We start from the raw sequence: 15,664 nt of genomic DNA, 5'->3' as shown, positions 1-15,664 counted from the left end.
GGTGACCTCAATTCATCTGCAGCGGTTGAAGCATCCTGCGCCTTTTCTGCCCCGGGTATGCATTGCTGCTCTAGCATCATCTGAAGACACTTCCCTCGTTCCTCGATTCTTAGCTGCAAACTTCTTTGTATCTAAATTCCATGGAACAGCAATAGCGATGAACTTTGTAAGATACAGTATGCTGCAGACAAGGTTACAAGATAATTTTCGGGGACAAACATTAAGTTCAGATTTTTGGCTAGCTCAAATTTGAATCTGAAGTGGTTAGCAGCAGGGATGTATAAACCAGTTATGGTAGACCTAGCATATTTAAAAAAACAAAAATATGAAGCCTATTGGCATGTAATGCTTACGGTTCATCAACCAATGAAGTAACCCGGACCCGACGCAGCGTGCCCTGCCGCCGTCCGTCCCCCTTCGTATATAATGGACGCCGACGAGGCACCGGAGCCCGTTGTATCCGCACGCCTCTGCCGCTGATTCCGAAGGTAGGATTTCGCCCTCCCGCGCGGCAATGGGGTGCACGACCTCCCACGACGTCGTCGCCGCCGTTGTCACCTCCTCCAATTCCCGGCCCCGTGCGCGCCGCTGGTCCGCGTCCGAGCCCTCACCGCGGCGCGGAGACCCCGCCGCGCTGTGCCGCGAGCGCGTGGCGCTCATCCGCGCCGCGGCCGACCGCCGGTACGCGCTCGCCGCCGCGCACGCTGCCTACTTCCGCTCGCTCGCCGTCGTCGGTGACGCGCTGCGGCGCTTCGTGGCGTCCGCGCTCACGCCCGCCACGCCCGGGTCCTCGCCGGTGCTCACGCTTCCGCCTTCCCCCGCCAAGCTGGTCGCTGCCGCGTCCGCCAGCCTCCCGTCGTGGCCGTCGTCCACCGTCTCGCCGCTCTCGCACTCCCTCGCAGAGAAGTGGTGGATCTTTAGGGAGGCGGCGAGAGAGAGGACACGGTCACGGACTCAGGCCACCGCTGCTCACAGCTGCATTAGAATCCGATTTCGGGTCCGCGCTCACACGTGTCAACGCCGGATACGGGACGCTCCCGTGAAGTGCGGACGGGGCTTCAAAAGGGGTGAGGTTTTAATAACTTAGATTTCTTATCTCATCCACTGTTTCAAACTTTATTCTATAAACATTATCAAACAGTTGTTGGAGATATCGCAATAGGTGATCTAAGATAGGGATTTTGAGAGTGAAGTTTAAAATAGAAAACATAATATCGTAGCTGCTCGAGACAGATCAACATCTCGTTAAAATGATGAACCGTTGAATCAAGCACGAGCCTTTTCTGAAATAGTATTTTAGCTTTATTTTATTTATTTTATTTTTTTTCTTATTTTCTACCTCTTAAAAGGGTATATTTCTTTAGGACTTCAGGTAGTGGTACCGCTTTCAGGACATATACTTCGTTTCTGTATCGTCACGGAAAAACAAGCGTAAAGATGTCCCTAAAAACAAGCGTAAAGATGTCCCTAAGTGGTAGGGATAAAGAAAGAAAATAAAAATTAATAATTATTGACATTGTAAGTACTTTCTAGAGAATATAAACAATGGTGGATCTAGAATTTCACTATAGGCTATGCCATCTAAAATTTTTATATATTCAATCAAACCATTTAACAATCCAGAAACGATTTTTACGTCAAATTCTTCCACAGTAAAATTTAAGTTTGAAGGTTAAGTTAAAAACATAAATAATAAGTCTTAATTTGAAATGTAAGTTAAAAATCGTAAATTATAATATAAATAGATATAAAAATTATATTGATAGTTTATATGACTTTTTAGTTGATACCTTCTAAGAGACATAATCAATATTTTAATTATGTTATCCTTGTCCACTTTAAAATATAATATCAAACGATTAAATAAATTATATTTGTACAAATTAAATTCCTAGCTCTCACATATGATTATACGAACAGTCGCGTAATATACACCGAGCTATTGATCAACCTCGATCGTTTTCGCTAGCCTACACCTAGCAATCTAGTTTTCAGCAACATCTCACGAGTCACATCCGTTAAAAAATCCGAGTGACTGAACATTGGACTATCGATTTTATAATCATATTTTTCGTATAGCAGATTATCTTAAGACTTTATTAGATAAATCTTGAAGCCATAAATCTAAACAAAAGGACGCACAATCTACAAAATTATTAATGTAACATCCTTTTCATGTTAAATGTTTTAAAAATATTTATTATATATATAATATAATATGTACACGCTGGATTCATTGCCGTTGAGCATAAAATATAAATACTATTATGGATAAGCCACGTGATATAAGTATTATAATAGAAAAAAAATCTTCCATACAGGCTTTAATATTTAGTGAGCTTTCGAGCGTGTACAGGGTGCCACTCCAACTAGATATGGCAGCGGCAAAAAAATGTGTGGGGAATGTCTTTCAATACCCGCATCGTTTTGGAGAAATTCTTCTCATCCATATTCCACATCAGATATTGTTTAGATATTCTAGTATTCACCTAAATACATATAGATTGACATGAATACTAGAGTATCAAACAAAGCCTTATAAGGAAGAAATTTTCTCCATATCTGTCTCCTACAAGCATCGAGGATCTAATACAGGATCCTTGTACCTAACTTGCCCAATACAACAATAGACCAACTCAAATTTATATGATCACTCCATACAAGTATAAGAAAACAATGATATGGACATTCGTAACATCAAACAAAACAACACGAACATTGTTGAATGTATGGCTTAAATTTGAACAAATAGAACAAAAATAATGGTGTTGAACATATATTTTCATAAGTAGGGTTTTAATGGACTTCCCTCATAAAATAGGGACGGGAAGACATATCCCGTATCTAATGAGGACACTATTTTCCCTATACTCATCCACATGAAGAAAATCCACCCGTACTCGTCTTCTAACGAAGGAATTCTCTGATGGGGAACAGGGATCAAGGCACATTAACATCTCTCACCCCAGCAACTGAGCCTTGAATACCCTAGTGATGACAGCGGGAGTGGACAACCGAGGCGACAGCGGGAAGGCCGAGAGGTAGCCATGGTGAGCTGCAACAAGCATGGTCTAGGGCACGTCTAAGGTCGTGTGGTTCCAAAGAGGTAGGGGCAGAGGGACAAAGGTGATGTCATTTAAGGCATCCACCTTCGTCTCCTTCATTGGAACCAACGCCACCCGCGGCGTTGAGTGCTTGGAGGCTTCTCCTCGCCTAGCGGGAGTAGGGGTAAAAACGGAAACAAAAAATTTTGAATATTGGGAGTCATTTTCTAAGTTTTACCGAAATTTAGGTCTAAACGGAAACGGTTACCGGAAATATGGAAACATAATCGGTATAAAAATCAGAATCGAGAATGTAAACAATTTGGGTCTCTTCCGACAGTTTCCGGAAATTACTATTTTTATTCGGTATTTTACCATCGGTAATAAATTCGGTACTTTCCAGGGAAAAATTAAATTTGAACCGATTTTTATAAATTCATCTTAACTTAGAAAGATATGAAACTAATTTTATTATTTTCCTAAAATCAAGATCTATCTACTGGTATATAGTTTAGAATAGTTTGAAACTTTTATAAATTTTATTTATGTTTTCTTACCTATTATTACTTTTGATACTTATATTCATATTTGCACGAGAAATTGAGAAGGGCTAAGAGGACACTAATTATATTGACTATGCCAAGTAGTAGGAGTATAATTAGAATGTAAGTGTCATATCATTATACACATCTTGATTCTATTTTATTTAAATACAAATTAATAATTTTATTATTGTATGACTTCTTACCTTATATATTTACTAGATGAGTGCCCCGTGCGTTGCAACGGAAACATATAATACCATGATAACTTATATATAAAATATGTCTTATATTGTTATAAGAAAATGTTTCATAATTCATTTGTGATCTTAGCCATACATAAATTTTGTTATTTTAATTTAACTGTTCTACTACTATATTGCAACCATCAGTATCATACAGACTTCGATACATACCATGATTTGCATGATCTCATCATTGGAGAGCACGTGCCACACCTACCGGTAGAAGTTCCCTCGTACATCGTCAGTCATCAGGCATGCACCACCATACATGTTTGCTTAAACAAAAAGGCAAGTGTGTGCATTTGTGAAGAGAATTAAAGGCAGGCCAGCACAAAAGCTACCTCGACGATGCCAAGTGGTCATTGTTGTCGGTCCTCCTCTGTGTCACCTCTATCGCCAAGATGACGCCACAGTCTGATATAGTAGTCGTCGAACGCGCACGACATGGCGAGTACTGATGACTTTTGGCTGGGCTGCTAAACGAAGTGCACCCTGGGCTCATCAGCGAGGTAGTACACCTAGCCGTTGCACCTCCGGATATGCTACTCCTCTACATACATCTTGTTCGAGGATACTCACACAACATCAGCAACAGTCGTCGTCCCAGCGCACAAGAATTCATGGCCGGTCAGTAGCGACTCCTGCCAGTGGTGTTTGTTTGGGGTTTCCAAGTAAGAAACATGGATTCATCTTTGGCGTTGGTTTATGAAAATGACTCACAAGTCAGATCCATGGAAAAAATATTACAGAGAATAAATGTCACACATATAAAAAAGGAATTTAAGTTGAAAACTTATTCAAACAAAAGAAGTTGCATGCAAGGCTCTTCTTTAATTACTACTCTCTCTATCCAATAATATAATTCGGGAATCTCGTTGATAATTATCTACTACTACACATTGTGCAAGGGTAGCAGGTGGGCTTTGGGAGAGATGTAGTAGATATTTTTACTGTAACAGATATTAACATAAATACGCATGTGGTGTAGTGGTAGCTACGAGCACATTTGCGTGAGAGGTTGTGGGTTTGAATCCCATTAGTGCCACATTTGTGTTTTTTAATTTAATTTTAGCTAGGCGTGGGATGCACGTGGGAATGGGATGAGCTTTGTCGGGAGGGGAAATGAGAAAGAAGGGCAGCCGGGAATAGGTAGTAGAGATTGTGACCTTGTCACACCCGGCTTTAAAAAAACAAAGCCGAGTGCATCTCATACATGCGCCAATAAGACAACATATATAATCACAGAGTGTATAGAGATAAATGTCACAATAATCAGAGTACTTATTACATAGCGGAAGACTTACAAAATAAAAGATAAATATAACAGGATCTAAAATCCATCCTTAGCGCCAGAAAGTCAACTGGGAGACGACGACCTAGACCTCTCACGAACACAGCGCAACATCCACCATGCGCCTCATCTAGTGGTACCTGATCTTGACCTGTGGGGGGTGTGAGACAGCAAGGGTGAGCTCACACATGTTCATCGCTCAACAAGTTGTGGGGAATAATGTGACATGAACTCACCAAAGGTGGGAGTTCATGTGATGTGTAAGGCTGATCAAGAATAGGGGTTAAAGCTGAGCATTGCTTTTACAAGTTGGTCAAAATTTTATTAGCAGTTACTAAGTGTAAGTGAATACCACACCATAATAAAAATAATAGAACAAAATTAATAATAAACCCATGCAAATGCAAATGATAAATTGAGTTTAGGTTCCATAAATTAATCATCGGAGAGTCCTGAGCCGCTCATGACCGTGAGCTCGGCTAGTATACCAGTTTTACACTCTACAGAGGTTGTACCCTTTACCCACAAGTTGTGTATCCCATGTTGCCAGGGTTAGCTAGGCCCTTAGACACTACCAAGGTGAATGGCTAGGGATCCACTACGAGGCCTTTACAAAGTTCCACTAGCTTCCGAAAACCCGCTACAGTTTATGGGAAGAGCACTTGCAAGAATCCCCCATTTGACCGTCATCGCAGTAAAATCAACCCGAGAACCTCCTTACATGCAACTCCCCTACTGCCCTTGCCCCTTTCGGGTAAGGTAGTCTTTCACTAGCTTCCCTAATTAGTTAGCCAAGGGGTCCCATTCCTCCCTTGTGGTGGCACGTGTTTCTCAAGTTAAGCTCCATGTTCCAATTAACAATAATATAATGATCTTGTCATGAACATAAATAAATAACATAATAACTGAAACATGGATATAATAAATGATTATCCCAAAACCATATAAAGCAATAGCAAACTACCCAAGTGATTCAGGGGTAAACAAGGTAATGAGATAAACAATCTAGGGTGACCTATTGGGTCCCATCAAAATTAAACCTATACATAGTAAATGGTTATAAAGAACATTACTGGGTAACAAAAGTGAATTAAGGGCACAACTTGCCTGACACTTGAGATTCCAGGTACCACTTGCTCTTCAAGTGACTCGCGACCTCGCTGCTAGTCGTAGCAATACAAACAGACATGGTATGGACAAAATTAACATCACACCCAACATAAGAACAAACTGAATAATAATAATCTACGCGTTGCTATGAGACTAACTCAACTTGAACGGATCAAATCGGAGTTAAAACGGAGGATCGAGTTATGATTTTCTGAAGATTCTATGTGCTTGCTACAAAATTAATTGAGTCATTAATTATATCATGGGTTCCATGTTAAAATAGTGTTACCAAGTAATAGACAACATTAATACCAAATTATAGGAACTGGAATAGATTAAAAAGGAGTTAAAATGAATTTTCTAGGAATTAAACAAGATCTAGGATTATTTTTATACTAGAAAAGCATTTTCTATATTAATTTATCCAATTTCCTATGTCTCTGGACTGTGCGAATAATAACCAGCGAGCACAGGGGCTAACTCAAAAGATTCACACAGGCACAGAGAAACCGAAAGTCGGACGACGGGGTTGATTTCTGTTAATCAGAGGGACTCTTTAGCAAATCTTCCAGATCGAATGGGTATCGGCCCACAAGAGCCGTCCGATCCACGACAGACAGCCCGGATTATATCACCACTCCAGCGAACTGGTACGGAGCAGGAGTCGCACGATCCAAGATCAACGTTCGCAATCTGTTGGAGCACCTTTTAAATCTAGTCCGTCAGATCAGAAAACAAGCGTCAGGATCTGCCTCCACTTAAAACGAATCGGTATCTGATGGTGGCCCTTGGATCGCCCATCAACGGCCCGAAGCATTCCCACACCCAGCACTGATCCTAACCGTTCACACCGAAATCTACGGACGGGGAGCCGTCTTCCTCGCCACAGCGCTGGGCGAGTCCGATGGCGTGAAGCGCCGACGTGCTCCCGCTGGCAACCCCTAAATCCCCCCTTCTCTGAGCTAATTCCTAACGCGACGAGTGCTACACGACGTGGGAAGCACGGTGGCTACGAAGGAGGAGCTCTTACTGAAAGTTGCCTAGAGGGGGGGTGAATAGGCAAGTTAAAACTTTTTCAACAAAAACTAGAAGCAAACTGGGTAAAACTGAATTGATCTCGAGATTCACCCAGTTAACTTTGGAAATGAGATGTTCTAAATGATCCACAGGGTTCAAAGTAGTAGATCTGAGAAGGGCACTTCTCAAAATCCACACACCAAAAAGATATAAACAAATCTTCCACGCAATGGTGAGAGAACGAAGAACACAAACAAACACAATGAGCAAGAACACAAGAGACACAAGATTTATCCCGAGGTTCGGTCACACCACCAAGGTGCCCTACTTCCTCGTTGAGGCGCCCACAAAGAGCCGGGTCTCTTTCAACCCTAATCCTCCCTTTGCCGACCACAAAGGTCAAGCCCACACAATAATCTTTGCTCAAACGAGCGGGTAATACAAACTTTCTTGTGGTCTTCCACAAGATTTGGAGACTCACAAGAGACACCTAGTCGTCTAGGAGCTAGAAGCTCCAAGAGTAATGAATCCACAAAGAACTCGATGTAGTACCAAAGCTCGAATCAAGAAGAGCAAGAGGGATTAAGAGATGAAGCACCAAAATCGTAGCTCTTCAATCTCACTCAAAGATTTCTCTCCAAAGATTTGAAATGGGAGAGGCAAGAGGTGTGTGAGAGAGAGAGAGTGGGAGGTGTTTCTCAGGTTAGAAATGGAGTCCAAGTCGTGCTCTTGTGTGGGGAGAGAGGTAGGAGTGAGTATATATAGGTGGGGCTTCAAAACTAGCCGTTGGGTTGATTTTGGCTGTGGAGGACCGGTTGAACTGCCCCTAGGACCGGTTCAACTGCCTAGGGCAGGCTGACAGTCAGTCTGCCAGTCAGACTGGCAGACTGTAGGTCAGACTGCAAAAACAGGTCCTGACACCGGTTGAACCGCCCCTAGGGCCGGTTCAACCGCCTGGGGGTCAGACTGGCAGTCAGTCTGCCAGTCAGGAGGTCAGACCGGTCAGTTGACCCTAACACCGGTTGAACCTCTCCTAGGACCGGTTCAACCGGTTTTGACCAGTGAGGTTCGGGAAAAAAAACCCCGACTGAACTTTCCCTGGAAACCGGTTGAACCTCTCTGGACCCCGGTTGAACTTGCCCTGGACCCCGGTTGAACCTGTCTGGACCCCGGTTAAACTTGAAGTTCAGCTAGAGTTGAGAAAGCTCAACTCAGCTGAAGTTCAGCTCAGCTGCAGCTCAAGAAGCTCAACTCAGCTGAAGTTCAGCTCAGCTGAAAAGCTCAGCTGCAGTTGAAGAAGTTCAGCTGCTTTTCAACAAGAACACTCTAGGTTTCTCAAACCTAACCGCGGTCAACCATAGAACGTTCAAGAGATTTTTGGTTTTTCAAAAATAGCTTTTGAATATAGAGGCTTGAGCTTTGGCAAACACCGACCTTCTTTTTGGATCCCTCTTTATAGTACGATGATTCCTATACTCAAGTTAAATAAAATATAATTAAGTAAACTCCTTGAGTAATTGGCGTCTCATGTGTGATTTCTCCATGGCGTTGCTTCATAAGGATCACAAACATCTTTGTCTCACCTTTTGAAGCAAACACAAATCGAGCTTGTGACTTGTGCCATTTCACCATATATGAGTTCAAATCATGGCTTCAAGTCACCTTACTGATGCATCAACATGTTGTAACTCTTCATAGCTGATTAGTTCATCGACTTAGTGCAACTACTCTCTTCTTCACCTTAGCCATGGTACCTCGGTCTACAAGCCGTCGCTTGGCCTTCACCTTCGCTTAGTTCCTCGAAGCCCTTTCCTTGCTATCTTCACCCTATCAAGTCATTCTTGAGTCACATCATTTTGAGCATCCATTGAGAGAATCATTTCTTCAATATTGTGAACCTTGCTTGAATGTCTTCTAGATATAGCTGTTAAGATTAATCAAGCTCTAGTTTGATTCTCATAGAAGCATATATGGACTGATAGTAATATGGTCAAGCCAATTCACGATTCCTCATATCTTATTCACTTTGGCTTGACCTATCCTCTTAATCACTTCATCCTCTATTCTGATAATATGTATGTAGTGATTTCTCAGGTCTTGTCCATATATTCAAACCAATATAGAGATCATATTATATCCATTTGCATTGTCTCACTGGTTATTTAACCTTGTGTTGAACCTTTGTTCATTGTCTTTATACACTATTCAAGTATGTTCATCATACTGAATTTCCTGTTCAACACTTAGCAAACTTGTTAGTCTTTTAAATGTGTTGTCATCCAAATCACCAAAACTCACAAAAGGGATGAATGCACTTTCAATCTCCCCCTTTTTGGTGATTGATGACAACACATTTAAAGCTTACATAAGATTTGATAAATAAGATTTTGAATCCTATGATATAGTTTCCTCCCCCTAAATATGTGCATTTCAGAAAACAACACTTTTGTACTCAAATGTCAAAAGCACATATTTGGGTCAAAGTATGGAGACAACTTATATCATACTATTCATGGGGTGCAGTGTGTCATAAAATAAACGTGATGCTCATGACATATTATGCACTCATCAATTTCCTTCATCTTATGTTTTACTTATGATTCAACCCCCTTTTGTCAATTATTTCTCCCCCTTTTCAAAAGTCTTCTTACACTTAGTTACATAAGACTAAAGGTAAGCTTTAATGCACAATTTCTCCCCCTTTGTCATAAATCTCCAAAAACGATATAAAGAATATAAAGGGTAGAAATTATGATTAATCAAGATTTGAACACACTATCATGAAAAGGGTCCTTATATGGCACAAAGTAATGGAGAAGTGTCATAAGTGATGTACCTTTGCGTTTTACCTTTTCAAAGGGGTGTTCCACACTTGTGTTGTATTTAGAGTTCATTTTGCAATCTCTTGTTGGCATAATTGTGACATAGGTCCAAGATATCAAATGAATATTGTCATACTAATTGAAAGATAAATCTTGATACCTGGAGTCTAGATGTCACCTAGCATTTTCTTATCATAACAAGAGGCGGCATGAAAATTGCACAAGTATGAATTTGTCGGCGTTTCGAGACCGGGGGGTCCCTCAGGCCGACGAGTGAGTGCCGCGTGCCCCAGCCCAGATGGGTCGAGCGCGTGGGCGAGCGCGAAGGGGGGAAAGGAGCGAGGCGGCCGGAGACCGGCGCGAGAGAGGTGGGAATCCCGCGGCCTTCGTGTTCGTCCCGCGCCCAGGTCGGGTGCGCTTGCAGTAGGGGGTTACAAGCGTCCACGCGGGTGAGGGAAGCGAGCGGCCCCAAGAGAGCGCCTGTCCCGTCCTCGTCCTGCGCGGCCAACCTTCTCTAAGAGGGCCCTGGTCCTTCCTTTTATAGACACAAGGAGAGGATCCAGGTGTACAATGGGGGTGTAGCAGAGTGCTACGTGTCTAGCGAGGGAGAGCTAGTGCCCTGAGTACATGCCAATGTGGCAGCCGGAGAGATCTTGGAACCCAACTAGTGTGATGTCGTGGCCGTCGGAGGAGCGGCGGAGCCTGGCGGAGGGACAGCTGTCGGAGCGGTTGTGTCCTTGCTGACGCCCTCCTGCTTCCGTAAGAGAGCTGAGAGCCGCCGTCGTCACAGGGCATGCGGGGCGCCATTATTGCCTATCTGGTAGAGACAGCCAGATGGGACACCGGTCTTGTTCTCTGCGACCCGAGTCAGCTCGGGGTAGGGTGATGATGGCGCTTCCTGTTGACGTGGCTGGCCTGCGCCCTAGGTTGGGCGACGTGGAGGCTCCTCCGAAGCCGAGGTCGAGTCTGTCTTCCATGGCCGAGGCCGAGTCCGAGCCCCTGGGTCGGGCGAGGCGGAGGTCGTCGGCAGAGGCCAGGGCGGTGTCCGAGCCCTGGGGTCGGGCGAAGCGGAGTTCGTCGTCTTCTGGGGCTGAGCCCGAGCCCGAGCCCTGGGGTCGGGCGAAGCGGAGTTCGTCGTCTTTCGGGTCTTAGCCCGTGTCCGAGCCCTGGGTTGGGCGGAGCGGAGTTCGCCGTCTTCCGGGTCTTAGCCCGAGTCCGAGCCCTGGGTCGGGCGGAGCGGAGTTCGCCGTCTTCCGAGGCTGAGCCCGAGTCTGAGCCCTGGGGTCGGGCGAAGCGGAGTTCGTCGTCTTCCGGGTCTTAGCCCGAGTCCGAGCCCTGGGTCGGGCGGAGCGGAGTTCGCCGTCTTCCGGGGCTGAGCCCGAGTTCGAGCCCTGGGTCGGGCGGAGCGGAGTTCGCCGTCTTCCGGGGCTGAGCCCGAGTCCGAGCCCTGGGTCGGGCGGAGCTTCCTATGGTGCCTTTGGCAGGGCCTGGCTTCCTGTCAGCATCACTCTGTCAAGTGGCGCTGCAGTCGGAGTGGCGCAGGCGGCGCTGTCCTTCTGTCAGACCGGTCAGTGGAGCGGCGAAGTGACGGCGGTCACTTCGGCTCTGCCGGAGGGCGCGCGTCAGGATAAAGGTGTCAGGCCACCTTTGCGTTAAATGCTCCTGCGATTTGGTCGGTCGGTGCGGCGATTTAGTCAGGGTTGCTTCTTAGCGAAGGCAGGGCCTCGGGCGAGCCGAAGATGTGTCCGCCGTTGGAGGGGGGCCTCGGGCGAGACGGAAATCCTCCGGGGTTGGCTGCCCTTGTCCGAGGCTAGGCTCGGGCGAGGCGTGATCGAGTCGCTCGAATGGACTGATCCCTGACTTAATCGCACCCATCAGGCCTTTGCAGCTTTATGCTGATGGGGGTTACCAGCTGAGAATTAGGAGTCTTGAGGGTACCCCTAATTATGGTCCCCGACAGTAGCCCCCGAGCCTCGAAGGGAGTGTTTGCACTCGCTTGGAGGCTTTCGTCGCACTTTTTTGCAAGGGGACCAGCCTTTCTCGGTTGCATTTTGTTCCGGTGGGTGCGCGCGAGCGCACCCGCCGGGTGTAGCCCCCGAGGCCTCGGAGGAGTGGTTTCACTCCTTCGAGGTCTTAATGCCTTGCGTAATGCTTCGGCTGGTCTGGTTGTTCCCTCATGCAAGCTGGCCGTAGCCCGGGTGTACGGTCGGGGCCCAAGTTCTCGGGTTGGTATGTTGACGCTGTCAATGGTTTGGCTGGAGCCGGGTTTGCGAGAGCAGCCCCCGAGCCTCTGCACAGGGCAAGAGGGCGATCAGGGACAGACTCGGCTTTTTTACATACGCCCCTGCGTCGCCTTTCCGCAAGGAGGAGGGGGGAGAGCGCCATGTTACCCTCGATGGGCGCCGAACATGGTGTCTCCGGTGAGCTGCAAGCGGGTAATCCGAGTGGACGTCCGTGCCCCGTTCGTTTGGGGTCGGCTAGGGGCCCAGAGGCACGCCCAAAAGTACCTGCGGGTGATCTGCCGGACCCGGTCCCCTGGCGACGGGGTCCGAGGGCTCGATGCCTCCCTCCGATGGGATTCCGTTGCAAGATTGCTCCCGCTGGTCTCGGAAATGTCCTAGGGTACCTCGGGAGCGCAGCCCGAGCCTTGGTTATGTATCGAACGTACCCCTGGTCATCCCTCGCTCGGCGTCTGAGGCGGCTAGAACCCTTCGGGGGCCAGCCTTCGAACCCTTGATCAGTAATGGGCGCGGAGCCCGAGTAGCCTGAGGCGGCCGTGGAACCCTTCGGGGGGCCGGCCTTCGAACCTCTGACCAGTAGTGGGTGTAGGGCCCACGCGATCTGAGGCGGCTGTTGAACCCTTCGTGGGGCCAGCCTTCGAACCCCTGATCAGTAAGGAGGCTCGGAGCCTGGTTCCTTCACGGGGAAGGATCCCTTTCGGAGTATCCCCCTTCCCCGGTCCCTGTCGCAAGAGATAGAGAAAGAGGAAAAAGGGAAAAGGATACGAAACCGAACGACGCGGCGTACCTTTTTTGGCGCGGTTGTTTCGGTGAAGGCGAAGCGTCGCCCGCTGCTCCTGCCAGAAGCGCCGCCTGTCCAGCCGCGGAGTTAATGCGACGGGGCGAGTAGTTGGCGGGACCGACGTCGGAGTTGATCAGCCGAGGCCTCAGGTCGGGCTGGCGCCCTTGGGAGATGGTCGGCCGAGGCCCCAGGGGCAACCGGCCGAGCCGCCTGCTCGGGCCGGATTCCCGGAGAAGTCCCTGGCAGCGATTGCCCGGGCGTGGTGATGACGTCGTCCTTCGGAGCGGAGATCCTCGGACCGCGTCACCGTCCGAGGCTAGGTCGGGCCTCGCCGAAGGTGTCGTCGATGCCGAGGGTGTTGCTGCCCCCTTCCAGCGTCAAGACCCGAGCCTGCAGGGTCAGAGTGTCTTGTAGCTTGTGCCTTCTGCAGCCGCCGAGGCCAGAATACACGCCCTCGCTGTGTTGTAAAGCTGCGTCTCCTTTCCTCTTGTTTCGAGTATCTGGACTTTTTTGTTGGTAACAGGGATGTTTGTGTGAGTGGGAGTTGCTTCTCGCGGAAGGTGATGAGTGAGGTATCCGTATCCCGGAGGCGTGGGAGTCCCTCGGCTCAGTCGGCCTTGCCGCTTACGCGTACTTTCACCCGTCCATGAGGCCCTGCCACCGACTCAGTCGAGAAGGTTCGAAGGATTGCTTCGGCAGAAGAACTTCCGAACATGAAGACTTGTTCGGTCCGCGGAATCACTTTATCCGAACGCGAGTTACTTATCGCAGAAGGTTATGAGTGAGGTATCCGTATCCCGGAGGCGTAGGAGTCCCTCGGCTCGGTCAGCCTTGGCTGCTTACGTGTACTCCGTCGTTTTCAGGATCCACTTTTCGAAGTAGTCAAAAAGCACGAAAGATATTCTGGCAGAAGAGACCCTTTTTCGAGGAAAATTTCGACGCAGAGGGGGTTCCCCCCCTTTTAGCCCCCGAGGGAGGGTCGGGCTTTGTCGAGGCGAGGCCGACCCTTCCTTGATGACCAAACTTTGCGTGGGTGCGAGGTATATGAACGACTTGAAAACATCTTAAGGGTAGAAGCGACGTAGCTGTTGGATGTTCCAAGCGTTGCCGTAGACCTCGCCTTGACTGTTGGCCAGCTTGTACGTTCCGGGCTTCAGAACTTTGGCAATGACGAATGGCCCCTCCTAGGGGGGCGTGAGCTTGTGCCTCCCTCGGGCGTCTTGCCGCAGCCGAAGCACCAGGTCGCCCACCTGGAGGTCTCGGGGTCGGACCCCTCGGGCGTGGTAGCGCCGCAGGGACTACTGATACCGCGCCGAGTGTAGTAAGGCCTTGTCCCGAGCCTCTTCCAGCTGGTCCAGCGAGTCTTCTCGGCTAGCTTGGTTGCTTTGATCGTCGTAGGCCCTCGTTCTCGGGGAGCCGTATTCCAGGTCAGTGGGCAAGACGGCCTCGGCCCCGTAGACCAGGAAGAACGGCGTGAAACCTGTGGCTCGGCTTGGCGTCGTCCTCAGGCTCCAGACCACCGAGGGGAGTTCCTTCATCCATCGCTTGCCGAACTTGTTGAGGTCGTTGTAAATCCGAGGCTTGAGCCCTTGTAGAATCATGCCGTTGGCACGCTCTACTTGCCCATTCGACATGGGATGAGCTACGGCGGCCCAGTCCACCCGGATGTGGTGATCCTCGCAGAAGTCCAAGAATTTTCTGCCGGTGAACTGGGTGCCGTTGTCGGTGATGATGGAGTTTGGGACCCCGAAGCGATGGATGATGTTGGTGAAGAACGTCACCGCCTGCTCGGACCTGATGCTGTTCAGAGGTCGGACCTCGACCCACTTGGAGAATTTGTCGATGGCGACCAGCAGGTGCGTGTAGCCCCCGGGCGCCTTCTGCAAAGGGCCGACGAGGTCCAGACCCCACACAGCGAAGGGCCAGGTGATGGGTATCGTCTGTAGAGCCTGAGCGGGCAGGTGGGTCTGCTTCGCATAGAATTGACACCCTTCGCAGGTGCGGACAATTCTAGTGGCGTCAGCCACCGCCGTTGGCCAGTAGAAGCCTTGCCGGAAAGCATTCCCGACGAGGGCTCGAGGCGCTACGTGATGGCCGCAAGCCCCCGAGTGTATCTCTTGCAGGAGTTCCTGACCTTCGGCGATGGAGATGCATCGCTGGAGGATGCCCGAGGGACTGCGGTGGTAGAGCTCCTTCTCATCGCCCAGCAGGACGAACGACTTGGCGCGTCGCGCTATCCGCCGAGCCTCGGCTCGGTCGAGGGGTAGCTCTCCTTGGCGGAGATATTGCAGGTACGGGGTCTGCCAATTTCGATCAGGCGTGGCCCCGCTTCGCTCCTCCTCGATGCGCAATGCCTCGCCCTCGGGGACCGAGGGTACCTCGGGTTGAGCTGAGGGTACCTCGGGCCGTGCCGAGGGTACCTCGGGCTGGACCGAGGGCGCCTCGGGCTCGGAAGGGTCGTCGATCTTGACGGAGGGCTGATGCAGATCCTGGGAGAAGACGTCTGGGGGAACCGTTGTTCGCCCCGAGGCTATTTTTGCCAGCTCGTCCGCAGTCTCGTTGTAGCGCCGAG

This window comes from Zea mays, chromosome 2, assembly GCF_902167145.1.
Source record: "Zea mays cultivar B73 chromosome 2, Zm-B73-REFERENCE-NAM-5.0, whole genome shotgun sequence".
NCBI classification, from domain to species: Eukaryota; Viridiplantae; Streptophyta; class Magnoliopsida; order Poales; family Poaceae; genus Zea; species Zea mays.
The sequence above is the reverse complement of the archived record's forward strand: the minus strand, read 5'-3'. Positions refer to the sequence as shown.